We start from the raw sequence: 14,517 nt of genomic DNA, 5'->3' as shown, positions 1-14,517 counted from the left end.
GCATGGTGAAAGGAGAGATGAGAGTGGATATATAAATATTAATTTATATGTCATGGAGAACAGATTTGAATTTGCTTTTCATCCCCCTTAAGGAGTAAAATGAGGTAACACCAGATGCATTTTTAAACATGATTTTGCTCTATGAATAGCCAACTAACGGAGCAAGAATAGGAGAAAATGTCAAGACACCATATTGTTATATATTAGATACATAGATTAGAAACTCACTGGTGACTTGTAATCTTTTTTTCTATTTGAATTTATAAATCAATTTTTCCTTTTTTAAAATTTATTTATTGTTTTACAATCCAGATTTTATCCACCTACTCTCAGTCCACCTTCCAACTGTTCCACACCCCATACCTCCTCCTTCCCACCCCCTATCTGACATGAATGTCCCCACCCACGACCCCAAGATGACAGAAAAAAGATATCAGCTCCTCCAGAACTGAGGTTACAGACAGTTTTAAATTGGCATGTGGGTGCTGGGAACTGAACCTGGGCCCTCTGCTAGAAAAGCAAGTACTTCTATGTGTAAGCATAATGTTTTTGTATACTGTGTAATATTTACCCTTGTGTTATTCAAATGCTGATTTTTCTGCCCTCCAATCTTGTTTCAAGACACAGCTTTGTAATGCATATACCAAGAATCTCCTTCAAGCTTGTACAAACAATTCTTACTGTTTATTCTCTGCTTTGTCAATAAATACTAATCAATCAATGACTGGGTAGAATATAGAATGGGGTGGACCTCTGCCAGCCAGAAGAAAGAGAGGGAAAAAGGAGGATCAGATCAGCCTGGAGAATGAAGGAACTGAAGCCATGAGGAAGGGGTCAGGAGAGAGATTATGGAAACCTACCTGAAGCCCAAAGAGTCAGATCAATAATGATATGCAAGTATTATGGGATAGGGCTAGGAGGAAGCCAGATTAGCATAGTAGGTAAAGATAGATCATTTATCTGCTCAGCTATTAAGGTTAAGTTTTAAATAAGTCTTAGTTTCTCTGTATGGTATTTAGGGTCTAGCATAAAGTAAAGTAAAACAGCTACTGGATTAATTCACTGCTTATATTTATATTAAAGATAATTCCGTTATACCTATGTGAAGAACCAGTTCAGCAGTACATGATATTCACTGCTAATTGCTATGTTTTGTTTTAAACTTACTTACTCGCTATTGATTTGAAATTGTATATTACTGTCCAACATATTGTGCTACTCAGCCTCTGAGTATCATAAATGATAGGCTATTTAAAATGGGCAAAGAACTAATTATTCAAAGTAAATTTAAGTTTTTGGACTTAATGCTAAAGTCTCAGAGAATTAAAAGTGATTAATGATCAGGGTGGGGGGTGGAGGAGAGGATTAGCCTAAGCTAAGGATGCAAATACTTCATGAAGTATCAAATATTTAGATTTAATTCACACATTGGTTGTATCTGTTTGTGACAAGTGCATAGGGACCAATACTATTAAAATTAATCCAGTATTTAAAGGATTGCTGTTTTTACAGAGTAGGAAATAGCTGTAATGTTAAATTACAGTAAGTAAATGATTCTTCTAATTTAATACTGCAGATCTAGGTTAAGTGTATACTGAGCAACCTATTAAACAGAAAGAGCCTCATTTATCTTTTTGTCTTTTCTTTAGTGTCTTTATATATTTATTTAATGTAAGAAAATAATTAGAAAGTTTCACCAAATGAAAGCAGACTTAAAACAATGACAACCATATGCTTTTGCCAGAAAATTTATATCAGAGCATGGGTCTAAAAAAGGACCACTCCCAGAAATGCATAATACATATAATTTGTATTATCCATCTTCTAACATTTCATCAAATTACTTAGTTAATTAACCACTACATCTCCTTTTGTTGACACTGCATTTTGATTTGAAAGGTAAAAGTTTATAGCTACTACAATTTTATTTTTGATTTATATAACACATAGAAATCCTGTTAGTATATCAAGAAAACATTATGGATCTATGGCTACATGTACCAAATAAATATGTAGGCAAGTGAAAGAAATATTTCTAGGGATACCAATCAATCTACTTATTATGGAACTCTGCATATTTTTGGTGTTTTACTTATTACAACTAAACAGAAAAAACAGATGCAAGTATATGTAAATAAGAAAAAATTAAGGAGCAATGGAGAGCAGAAACTGTGCTCTTGGAACAAGATGAACTATCTAAAAGCCCTAGGTTATTGAGGAAGCAGAAACTTCACAGAGAACTTTGGGCTTCAGAGACTCAAATGCCACATGCTATTAAAACTGTAAAGATTGCTCTGTGAAACTGTTTATTCCTGAGAGCGAGTGGGGAAATCTTATGACCAAAAGGAAACAGCACGGAATGAGTTTTCAGGGTGTCTCGGGATTTGAGGTTTGCTTTTCACCTTATTTTTTCACAGTGGAAGACGAAAATGGGGAGAGAAAATACCAGTGTTTGGCTCTGAGATTCAAAAAGGAGGAAAAGGTGGCAAATTTAGTTAGAAAGGTCAAAGTCCTCCGGAAAAAGTTTGTTTTCATCTTCACTGGAGTTGAGTTGGTTGTTTTGATGTGCGAAATCTTTTCAACTTTCAAAATCATCAAGAGTAGAGGCAAAGTTTCTGACAGAAAATGCTTCATTTTCTTCAGATCCTTCTGAAGGCAAAGGCTTTCCAAATACAGCTTTAGTGTTAGGATGGTCTATACAGAAATACAAAGGAAATATGTTGTGAATGGTCTAAATCTCTTAGAGATCATTTCCTATATTATGTTTTGTTTGATTTGATAATAGGAACCATAAAATAAGAGTCATTAAAATTATTGTGATACAATTGGAGTTATCAATGCTTTCCCTTTCTCCCACCCATATTTTATTGATAACACTTCTCTTGGCAGTATATCCTCAGGACTCTCTGTAAGGTCTGTCTTGCATATATACTTTCTTTCTAGGTTATTAAATCACCAAGTGGAAATCAACAGCCTGTATGTAAGAATTGAAGTTGTTGCAGGTTCTCTCATCATTCAGTAAGTAGTATCACAGGGAAATCATCAGAAAAGAATATTCCAGATAAGAGTGAGTTTCAGTGGTGATAGTAATTGAGGTTTCTGTTTTTATAATGAAAAATAACAACCGCAATTTTAGGTAATCAATCAGTAAAAATGGAATTGAAGTGAACCATAAAACTTAGATCCTACTGTTATTGCAGCATCTCATCATCTAAAGCTAACACTATTGATAAAACATGAAGCCATTTTCTCCATAGTAAGGAAAACTTCATTCTCTGATTGAAAAAATAATTTGGAGAGCCTCAAATAAAATACTGAATATCTCCATTTTTGTTGTATATCTTATTCTTATTTCCTCGATGAGTACTTTTCTGCTCAAATAACTGAAATGTGCACCTCCTTTGATTCAGACTTCTGTTCAGTCAAAACTCTAATTTATATAATTTCCATTTATAAATATTATATAGATATTTTAAGACATGCTTGTCTAAATCATGAATTTTTTTCTAGCTTTTCCCATTAAAACTGACAGCATAATTTAACCAATTACAAAAGCTTATCACAGAAAAGGTGGATAATTCTTCTCCTTCAAATTGTTAAGTTAGTGATAACTAATCACATGGCACCATGAAGATTTTTCACATAACTATGACTCTGAAATGATGGGAAGGGCCTTATTCCTGGGTTAAATGTAAATGGAGAAAAGGGAAGCATTATAAAAGGAAGAAGAGAAAGAAGAGAAAGATAATTTTGATACTTTTCTGTTCATATAGAACTAGCATTATGTTTTGAAAAAAAGACATTTCAATTGTCTGTGGTAATTTTAAGAATGTTGACTAGGTTATCCATTTGTAGATCTTGTTCATATAACCATAGATAATAGACCTAATGAAAGTAACTTGGTAGAACTGCTAGAGAAACAACTCAAAAGAATTATTTTTACTTTATTTTATTTCAACTTCATAGGTCTTTTGTCTGAACGTATGATTGTGTACTACTTATGTAACTGATGCCTGCAGAGTCCAGAAGAAAGCATCAGATCTCCTGAAACTGGAATTACAGACATACGGTGACATGTAAGTGTTAAGGATCAAAAGTCTCTAGGATGGTGACAGAGACACCAGGGAGGTACACAAGAATCAATCACCTTGTCTGTGACAGATAGCATCAAGGACATGGAATCTGATGTGGCTACCTCCTGTAACCAGGAAGGAACCCCAATGAAATAATAGACACCGACCCATGCAAAAATCTTTCCGCCCAAATTTCATCTTGTCTACAAGAAACACAGACACCGGGTATGGAACAGAGACTGAGAATTAACCTATAACCATTCGAACCTCAGACTCATCCCATAGGACAGCAACAGTCTATAACACTATTAATGACATTCTCTTATGCTTGCAGACCAGAGCAAGTTGACCTCTGAGAGGTTCCACCCAGCAGTTTACTCAGACAGATATCCACAGTAGATGGAGCTTTGGGACTCTTATAAAAGAATAAGCAGGAGCATTGCAGGCCTTGATGGGGACAGGCTTAACCAGTAGCCTCTAATAAGCTATCTTCATGATGCCAAGCCTCAACTCCTTTGTATGACCCCTTCAGTCCTGGGCCATCAAATGCAACTGAGGCTGCCCCTTCAACAATGTCCTTCCACAGCCTCTCACAATGCCAAGCCTCAGCTGCTCTTAATGACCCCTTAATGCCTTCAAAACTAATACCACTTGTGTGACTCCTACACATTACCAAGTACAGCCGCAGCACAAGGTTATGGTTGGCTATCTCTGAAACACAGCTTCTTTGTGCTCTCTGGAAACAATTCCCAGATTTTCCTTCACTGATGCTGATCTCTTCTTAATCACCACTAATTTCTTAGCTCCATCTAATCAGTTTCAATTGTCCGAGTAGTCTCTTCAATTCTGAACTCTAAAGTCAGAGCCGCGTGGCCAAAGCTGCGGAATTCTCCTGCTTGCTGGAGCTGTAACATGCCCTCCCCCCCCTTGTTTTATTATATTATCACCAACTTTCTGTTGTCCATCTCCTTCACTGTTGAAGCTTGGCAATCCTCAAACTTACTCTGTAGACCAACTTTGAACTCACAGATCTTCATGCCTGTCTCCTAATCACTAAGATTAAAGTTTTGGTCCACCAAACTTGAACTTAAGGTTTTCTTCACCTAGAACTTGTGTTCTAGGCTGGTCTTGGATTAAGATCTGCTTGTCTTTACCCCTGGGATTAAAGGCTTTTGCTACCATGCCTGGACCTAAACTTAGCTGGGCAGAATCTTCCCAAGATCACTACTCCATTAATTCAACTTAATATCCTGAACATAGAATTCAACTCCATTTTACTTCCTAGTGCCTCTTTAATACCATGTATTTTATGTTTTTTTTTTTCCTTTCTAAGTTTGCTATGCTGTTCAAAATGCTCTTCATGAGATTGAACCAGAGAACAAAATCTCTGCTGAGCTATTTTTCACATTTCCTTTTCCATGTAATTAATATAAATCTTTTTATCTTAGCCTCAGCTAGACTCTTTGGACAAGGGCAAAAAGCAGCCACCTTCTTCACCAAAATCCCACAGAAACAGTCTCCAGGCCACATTCTGAAATTCTCCACTGATCCTGGCCTGGTCTGCACAGTTCAAATCACTCTCAACAACAAAGTCTTTTATAGTCCTACTAGGATAGCCCATTAAGGTCCACTTATAGGATTCTACTGCTTTCCAAATCCTAAGTTGCCAAATCCACACTCTTCAAAACAAAAACATGATCAGGCCTATCATAGCAATAGTCTAGTCCCTGGTACCAACTTCTATTTTAGGTAGGGTTTACTGCTATAAACAGACACCATGACCAAGGCAGCTCCTGGAGATGTGAGAGAGGCACAGAAGGTCAGGAAATCAAACAAAACTATCTAGCAGGAGGTATAAGGAACTGGGGATAGCCACTGTAGGGTCCCAGATACTAGGGAAACATGAGGCTCCTAGGACCTAACAGGGTTGACTTTAGCCAAAATGTGCAGAGAATAGGGTAGATAGAACCTGTAGAGACTACATGCCTGTAGATAGGCATGACCCCTGGTGAAGAGATGGAGCAACCCATCCATCTCAAAGTTTTTAACCCAGAAATGTTTTTGTCCAAAGGAAGAACAGGGATAAAAATGCAACAGAGACTGAAGGAAAAGCCAGCCAGGCACTGCGTCACCTGGGGATCCATCATGTCTGCAGACCCCAAACCCAGCACTGTTGCTGTGGTTAAGAGACACAAACTGACAGGAACCTGGTATTGCAGTTCCTAAAAAGGTCCTGCCAGAAACTGGCAAATGCAGATGTAGATGCTTGAAGCCAATCATAAGACTAAGCTCAGGGAACCTCGTGGGGGGGAGCTAGCAGAAGGACTAGAGGAACAGAGGGGAATTGCAACCCCATTGGAAGAACAACACAGAGTGGGTGAGGGAGCACTCTCATACAGGCAAAGGGGAAGGGGGAGAGAGGATGTGGAATGTGGAGTTGGTGGATGGGGTACCCAGGAAGTGGGATATCATTTGAGATGTAAATGAATGGAATGATTAATAAAAGTAAGGAGAACATTGAATTGGGGCTGGCTTACAGATTCAGAGGTTCAGTTCATTATCATCAAGGCAGGAACACAGCAGCATACAGGCAGGTATGGTGCATGAGGAGCTGAGAGTTCTACATCTTCATCTGAAGGCTGCTAGCAGAATGTTGTCTTCCAGGCACCTAGGATAAGAGTCTTAAAGCCCATAATCACAGTGAAATACCTACTCCAATGGGGTCGCGCCTTCTAATAGTCTCACTCCCTGGGCTGAGCATATACAAACCACTATAAAAATGTATTACTATTGAAAGACACAGATTAGTATCAGTCTAATAATAGTGCATAGAACTGCAACCAATCATATTGGAGAGTTGTGAAGACCAGTCCCAATGAATATATCTACAAAGTTTTCTGTGCCTAAGTGTCAAAAATCATTGCAGAATGGGGGGTGGAAAAACTGGGAGACAGATAATAAGAAAATTTGCTGTGAGATTTTTCTCCTAATGATGTCAAAAGTTACACCCATAAAGCTTTACCAACATGACTGCCGAAATGTGAGTTTGACAAGGATGGCAGAAATAGACATACCAAAGTATATGAGGGCAAAGCCACAAGGCCTCAGCCCTACACATAGAACTACAGATAGTGTAGGGGAGTGCAATAAATAATCTTATTCAGGGAATAGAATGCACACTCATTGGTTATCCTATACAAAATGGCCATGTCTGAAGTCATACATGGCCGTGACATGATACAAACCAAGCTAGTTATACTTAGAAATACATATTTATATGCATAGATCCACAGGCATGTAGTAACAATGAAAAAGAATGTTATGGATGTTAAAGAAAACAAGGAGTGATATATGGGAAGATTGGAAAGAGAGAAAGAGAAAGGAGAAAGGATATTTTGCATAATTTCCTTGGCCATCCCACCAGAGAAACCTGCATCCTACAGCTGATTACACTTCCAATTGTTCATTGAGGCTGTTTCTACAAACTTGGCCAAAACTATTGCTATGGTTCTGGTCTTTAAGATGTGTAGATGAGACATCTTTATGTTGTTCTTAGAAACAGGTTTGAAATTCCCCAGATTATTTAGAAAAGCCTAACTAGAGTAACTTACTCCATAAAATTGTTTGCAGAATAAGGAATAACAGCGAAGCAGTGAAGAAAAGGTGATATAAAGCACAGCGAATCTGAAAGAACACTAGGGATCTGCTTCTGTCTCTGTAGGACGCAAATGTTCACTCACTAGACATTTCCAGAAATGTCATTGAGCCACTACCACCTTGTCTTTGAAAAATCAAGCTAGGAGGAAGAGATGGGTTCAAATTTCTCACCACTCAAAGTTGACTCCCACATGTACAAACTCCTAGCATATAAATGTTTTGTAGAATTAGGCTGGAACAACACTATGTTGAGCCCAGAAATGGGAAGCTCAAGTGATGTTAGGTTCTACTCTGAAGCACAATATGAAAGACAACAGCTCTGATCTGTGCTTAGACGGTAGGAAAGGTACAATTATTACCAGGAGCCCCGTCACCCCGAGAAACAGGAGCAAAGACCTGTGCATGATAGTAAAACAGAGCTCTGCCCACAGTGCCATCGGATCTGATTCATAATGCAACACTTAACTCTCTTTGAAAATTAACTAAAACTCACTTCTAAAAGTGGGTATAAATATTCATAAGCAATAGCTTAGTGTGCATATATTTGTATGTGCATGTGAAAATAAACACAGATGCACATATAAATATATGCATTCATATACACCCATTATAATTGAAGCTAGTAGCATAGGTTAGTATCATATAATACAAATTGTTAAAACTACTATTCACATAATGGTATATCAGAAATTGAAAATGATCATGGTCTTATCCACTTTCATTTTAAAAGTCTTGGCTTCATTACCAAAATAAAATACATTTAAACCTCCAAAAAAAAAAAGAAAAGAAAAGAAAAAAAAAAGAAATTCCCATCTGCTCGATGTGGCCAATCTCTGTACAATCTGCATGGGACTCTTTCTCTTAATTGACATAGATGTATACTTTGAGCATCTTATTGGGTGTCTTTTTTTTTTCAGAACTTTTCTGACTTCTCTCCTTTAATCACCAATCAATTATTTCTGTTTAATTATAACTGCACTGTGAAATTTTATCTTGTCCCATTTTGCCATCCAAATTCTTTTAAATGTTTCAAAAAATGATTGTAGTGAATTATTTCTTGTAACTGACTGTTTAGTTTTCAGTAGCTGGAAGTGTTTTCTTACTTTTATGATTTTATTGTGTTTGTTATAATAAATGTAATGTCACTCACATACATAAACGTTGGATTTAACATCTGTAGGAACCACAATTGGCTGGTTGTAAAGCATATACATTCCTCATAGATACTCAGAGTTTCATACTCAGTATTGTGTATATTCAGTATGTGTTAAATCTTAGCATAACATGTATTCCCTAGGTCCCCAGGCAACTGTCAATATTTATAGCAATGGATTCCCTAGGCTTTCTTCCTAGTAATAAGTTGTTAGTTTTAAGAGTAGACTCAATATTTGCACTCATGGACATATTTATTTTTAAAATTTTTCTCTAGCAGAGATCCTTTATATAGGGCTGTAAATTCCTCAATTTAATTGCTTTGCAAAATTCGCAATTATAGAGCTGATCAAAACTGTCAGGTACTGAAATTCTTGGACTCTGACTCATTTTTCTCATCAAGCATCCTAGTTCTTTGCATAATAAAAACTGCAATTTAACTACACACTTGGAATACACAGGAACTAGAAGCGGGGTAAATCTACAGTGTCTGGCCACTCTGCTCCAGGCACAATGCCATTTGCTTTGCATTTTTATGGAGTCTTTGAAGCGCTTTCTTAAGTAGAGATTTTTAGCATAATATAATTCACAACACCAGTCTTTGGAAATCAAAATCATACCTCATCATGTGCATTGCTATTTCAAAGGAAGAAAACCTGCTGCCTCATTGCCAACAGGATAAGGGTACATCTATTTTTTTCCTTTACCAACAATAATATTATTAAAAGAGTTAAAATTAACTCCTCAGTTATTAGAATTTTTAGTTTATTTTTAATTTCCCGAAGATTTTACTTAGTCACTCTTTGATGCAATATCTGTACTATTCTGTAATGCTACATTAACCAGATTGTTTTACAGATAAAGAGGATAGTAAACAATAGATTGTCAAAAATATACATGTGAAATAACACATGAGGGACTAAAACACAGACTTTGATATTCAAGTATTATCCCTTTCAATAGGACTTTGTGAACATGTTATGGTATCTTTTCTAATCACTCAGGATTTGCAAAGCCTTTGGCCAAGTTCAGAAGGCAAGTGTGCAGATGGGAAGGAATGGTGTCCACAGGCAATGTTAACTTGCATTTGAAGCATCTTCGTTTTTTCTCTTGGTATGCTTGCAGTACACAGGGATCTTAAAAGCTGGAGAAATCTATGGTCTCTGGCTACACTGCTTCAGGCACAATGCCATCTGCTTTGCATGTTTATGATATCTCTACAGCATTTTCTTAGTATTGATAGTACTGTAGTTTACAACACCCTTCAATTTGCTGAGACACTCAGAACAATGCACAGTGCATATCACCTAAAACTTGGCAGGAATTATGCTGCAATGACAAATCGCCTGAGATGATAAATACATAAAGTATCAAGTTTTGTATTCCCTCATGGAGGTACTACTCCAAATTTCCTTGCTTGTGTCCTTTTGGCTGTGGTAGATCATTGAATTACAGAGAACGCACATGATAGAAGAGGATTTCATCACAGGAAGGCTGGAGAGCACAGACAGACACAGTGTGACCAGATTCACAATGTCTACCCCCTTCAAGCATGTCTGTATGAGCTGTCTTATTTCCTTCATCTTCATTGCAGAAAGTTTCTATATCTGTCTAAAATGACAAGCTTTAAATCAGTATTTTAACAGATGAACTTTGCAGTCACACTGAAGATGTCAACCCTGTCAGGAGTCTCTCATAATCACTATAATTTCGGGATTCCCCACAATTTTATACTTTAGAAAACTGACGGGATAATATATAGCTGAGCAAAAACATATTAGCTGGTTTTCTGAATTTATATCTATAAAATAACTTTTTAAGAATCCCAAAAGTAATGTATAAGTAAGACATGCAGATTGCCATTTTCAGAAATACACATTGCAAACCTTTTTAAAATATACAAAAATTGTTAAGCATTATTCTTATGAAGAGTGGATCCTTCTTGCTCTAATCAAAGTGCAAGAACTGAAAAGACTATAATAAACAAAATTAAAATTAAGAACAAGAGCTTAATGCATGAGGTACTTTGGCAGGTGAAGGCAGGAGTCTTTTAGGAGAAAGATATCCCTTATATTTCTAGGGAATTCTAAACAGAAAACATAAATGATAAAGAGGTAATGTTGAATGTATATAATTATTTAAACACCTAAAATGCCAATTCAGTAACTATGGATTATTTACTTTTAAACATTACATAACCAAAATAAAAATACCTCATGATGGAAAATTTCTTCCTAAAAGCTTTCATGGGACCACGGCACATCTTTCAGTGTAGTCCAGAATCTAATAAGATGACATCAATAGGAATTTCCATCCCTGAAATATACTGTATCTCTGTTTCATCTCATTGATGACATTGTCTTTACATCTATCTCCACTTGAACTATCACTCTACTCTCCTAGATTAATAATGAATAGCTGCTTCAGAGTCCATACTAAGGATAGTGTATCAAGGGAAGCAGAACATATGACCTCATCAACCCAGATTTACTCATGCATTGTAAAAATTAGTAATATTCTTTCATGTTTTACTAGCTTGTTTATGAATATTTTTCATCTGAATTTAATTTTAATTTTACATTTGAATTATTTACTAATAATTTATTGTGGATTTCACTTTTAGAAACAATATTTACTATATAATTAAAAGCAGTACTCTTGTAGTTATGGAAATAGCAACAGACTAAAAACAGAGAAATGCTTATAGAAATAAAGTTTAAGATTTTAATTGGAGTAAATATTCAAATGTAAAGCATACAGTAGTACACATAAAATTGCAATTATATTTCTAAAAAGAAATTATAATGTTGTTGAATAGTGCTAACAGGGTTGAATCTTCAAATAACATATTTCTAGGAAGGTCACATTGGCAGCAACAAAATTTAAGATGCCAGCATATCTTCTGGGGAACATAACTTAATCTAAACAAATACAATATACACTATTTCAGGAGAAGGCTGCAGGGTAGAGACAACCTGAAACATTTGGAAGACTGATAGGAGAAACCATTACTTTGATGTATCAAGGTCAAAGAGAATAATAACATGAAATGAATTTTCAGATGAAGGCAATCACTTGGTGGTCAAGACAGAAGTAGTAAAAGCACTTGAAAGCTTTATACCAACAGATATCTTAATTTTACAGTGTGATAGGAACTTTTCAGCACTGGAAATAGTGTGCTGGCAGGCCCAAGCCTATCGGAGCCTCCAAGGGAGAAAGTCGCCTTGCTTTTTTCAGGGATCAATGCTCTCTAAATTCTGACAGTAAATTTAACTTTTGTCTCTGTAAATTTATGAGGTATTCTTTCTGGGGTTTCTAAATAGTAAGAGGGAGCAATATACAGTTCAGTATTAAATATCCATACCCATCATGAAGGTTATAGATATGACCTCTATAATAAAAGACATACTCAAAAAGAAAAGCATAATAAACCTATTAAGCAAAGTTTCATATGACTACAAATTTTAAAACTCTTACTAAACCGAATACCCAGCATTTTTAGCTAAGTTTACTGAAGAGCGGATAGTCAGAGAAATGGAATTAAAGAAATTAATTGAATGGCATTTAAATTGTTTGTTCAGATTCAGCTTAAACTTTATTGTGATATTCCTTTCTTTATGTGTAGAAAAGTGTAACACCAGTCACGGGAGGGTCATATGACCTATATTCAGAGAGACCGAGGTTCTGAAAAGACCCATAAGGTAATTCTCCCTCTGAGAGGAGTATGATATTATCAGCATCACCCCTTTCTTTTTTCTTTCTCTGTTTACATGTCATGACTTAGGTAGCATGTTCTGAGCAGTAACACCATCTTCTTCTGCAGTGTGTGTGTATTACTTAGTCAGTCTTCCTTTCTTATAAGGACAACAGTCACAAAGGATTTGGGCTCATCCTAATAATATGTTTTTCTTAAGCATATCTTCAAATAACTTATTTCTAGTAAGGTCACATCCACAGCAACAAGATCTAAGATATCAACATATTTTCTGGGGAGCATAGCTTAACCTAAATAAATAGAAAATACCCTGTTACAAGAGAAGGCTGCAGGGTACAGAGACCCTGAAACATCGGGAAGACTAATAGGATGAACAATTACTTTTATGTATCAAGGTCAAAGAGAATAATAACATGAAATGAATTTTCAGATGAAGGCAATAACTTGGTGGTCAAGACAAAAGTCAATAATATCACTTGAAAGGTTTATAATAGTAGGTACCTTCCTTTTTACAATGTGACAATAATTTTTCAGCATTAGAAAAAATTATGTGAGGGTGTCTGAAGTTCAGTGGGTTATTTTATATGAAAGGAGTGGATATGAGAGATGTGTTATTGAATTATAGCAGTTATGCGTTTGGAGCACAAATAGATGGCATTGACATTATGATGCCAAACACAGGTTTGAAGATGTTGATGGTTAATTGTCATTGTCAGTTTTAAGTATATAATAAAACAGCTAGAGGATCAACATGATACACTTCTCATGACAAGTTTGAGGGTATATCCAGAAACAAATATTATGTGGAATCTAATATACCGAATGAAGGAAGGACTTCCAAAATATGAGAGCTACTACCTGGGGTCTAGATGAAAAAAATAATAGGGAAAGAAACCAGCCCACCTAAGAAAGCTGCACTCATCCTAGGTACATATTGCTTCTGCCTCCTCCTCAGACACCAAACTCCAGCTTCTTCAGCCTTTCTGTATATACTTGATCCATGCAGATACCTATCTTTCTGACTTGACTTAGGGCTGCACTATTTCTCCCTTCTGTGCTGAGGAGTAAGGCTCTGTGGACTCAGTAGCTAGCACATATTCTATTTTTTTCTGGCATATAGATGGCTATCTTTGAAAAATATAGCCAGGCGTTGGTAGCGCATGCCTGTAATCCCAGCACTCTGGGAGGCAGAGGCAGGCGGATTTCTGTGTTCGAGGCCAGCCTGGTCTACAGAGTGAGTTCCAGGACAGCCAGGGCTATACAGAGAAACCCTGTCTTGAAAAAACCAAAATAAAAAAATGAAAAATATAAACTCCAGTAAGTTAAATTTGTCCATTAAATCTTCAAGGCCATGCTTATTCTAACAAGGCCATACCTCCTTTTAGTGCCACTTCCTGGGCCAAGCATATTCAAACCACCACACAATACTTCTGTTTTGCGTATATAATTAATTTTAGTTACATTTGCCAGTTTTTCATCTTTCTACATCTTTCTACCACTGTGTACAGATATTTCCTTGGTCTGGTCTAAAAAATTTGACATTTGACATACTCAAAGCTCTCTCTAATTTTTGGTATTTCGTTGTGCAAGCTATGTACATCTAATCAGCAAGCATTTCCTAGAGTGAAATAAGGACATATCACTGAAATAGTTTAATTCTATAACAGTCACAATATAAATGTATTATCTAAATGGAATTTTCTATGAAATATTACTATCTCAAATTTCTTATTCATAATTTCTAAAATAATAACTTTATATTTACTGGCAAATTATTGACAGCATTTAATATATCAAAATTCCCTTCATAACACAATGTACCAATATAAAATAATAATCTAAGAAGTATAAAAGAGATCTATACTATATTATTATAATTGGCCTTCTTACAGTGTTTACTAATTTTCTTCTACTAACATT

The sequence above is a fragment of the Apodemus sylvaticus genome, chromosome 15, assembly GCF_947179515.1.
Source record: "Apodemus sylvaticus chromosome 15, mApoSyl1.1, whole genome shotgun sequence".
Lineage (NCBI taxonomy): Eukaryota > Metazoa > Chordata > Mammalia > Rodentia > Muridae > Apodemus > Apodemus sylvaticus.
Note: the sequence above shows the minus strand (reverse complement) of the source record.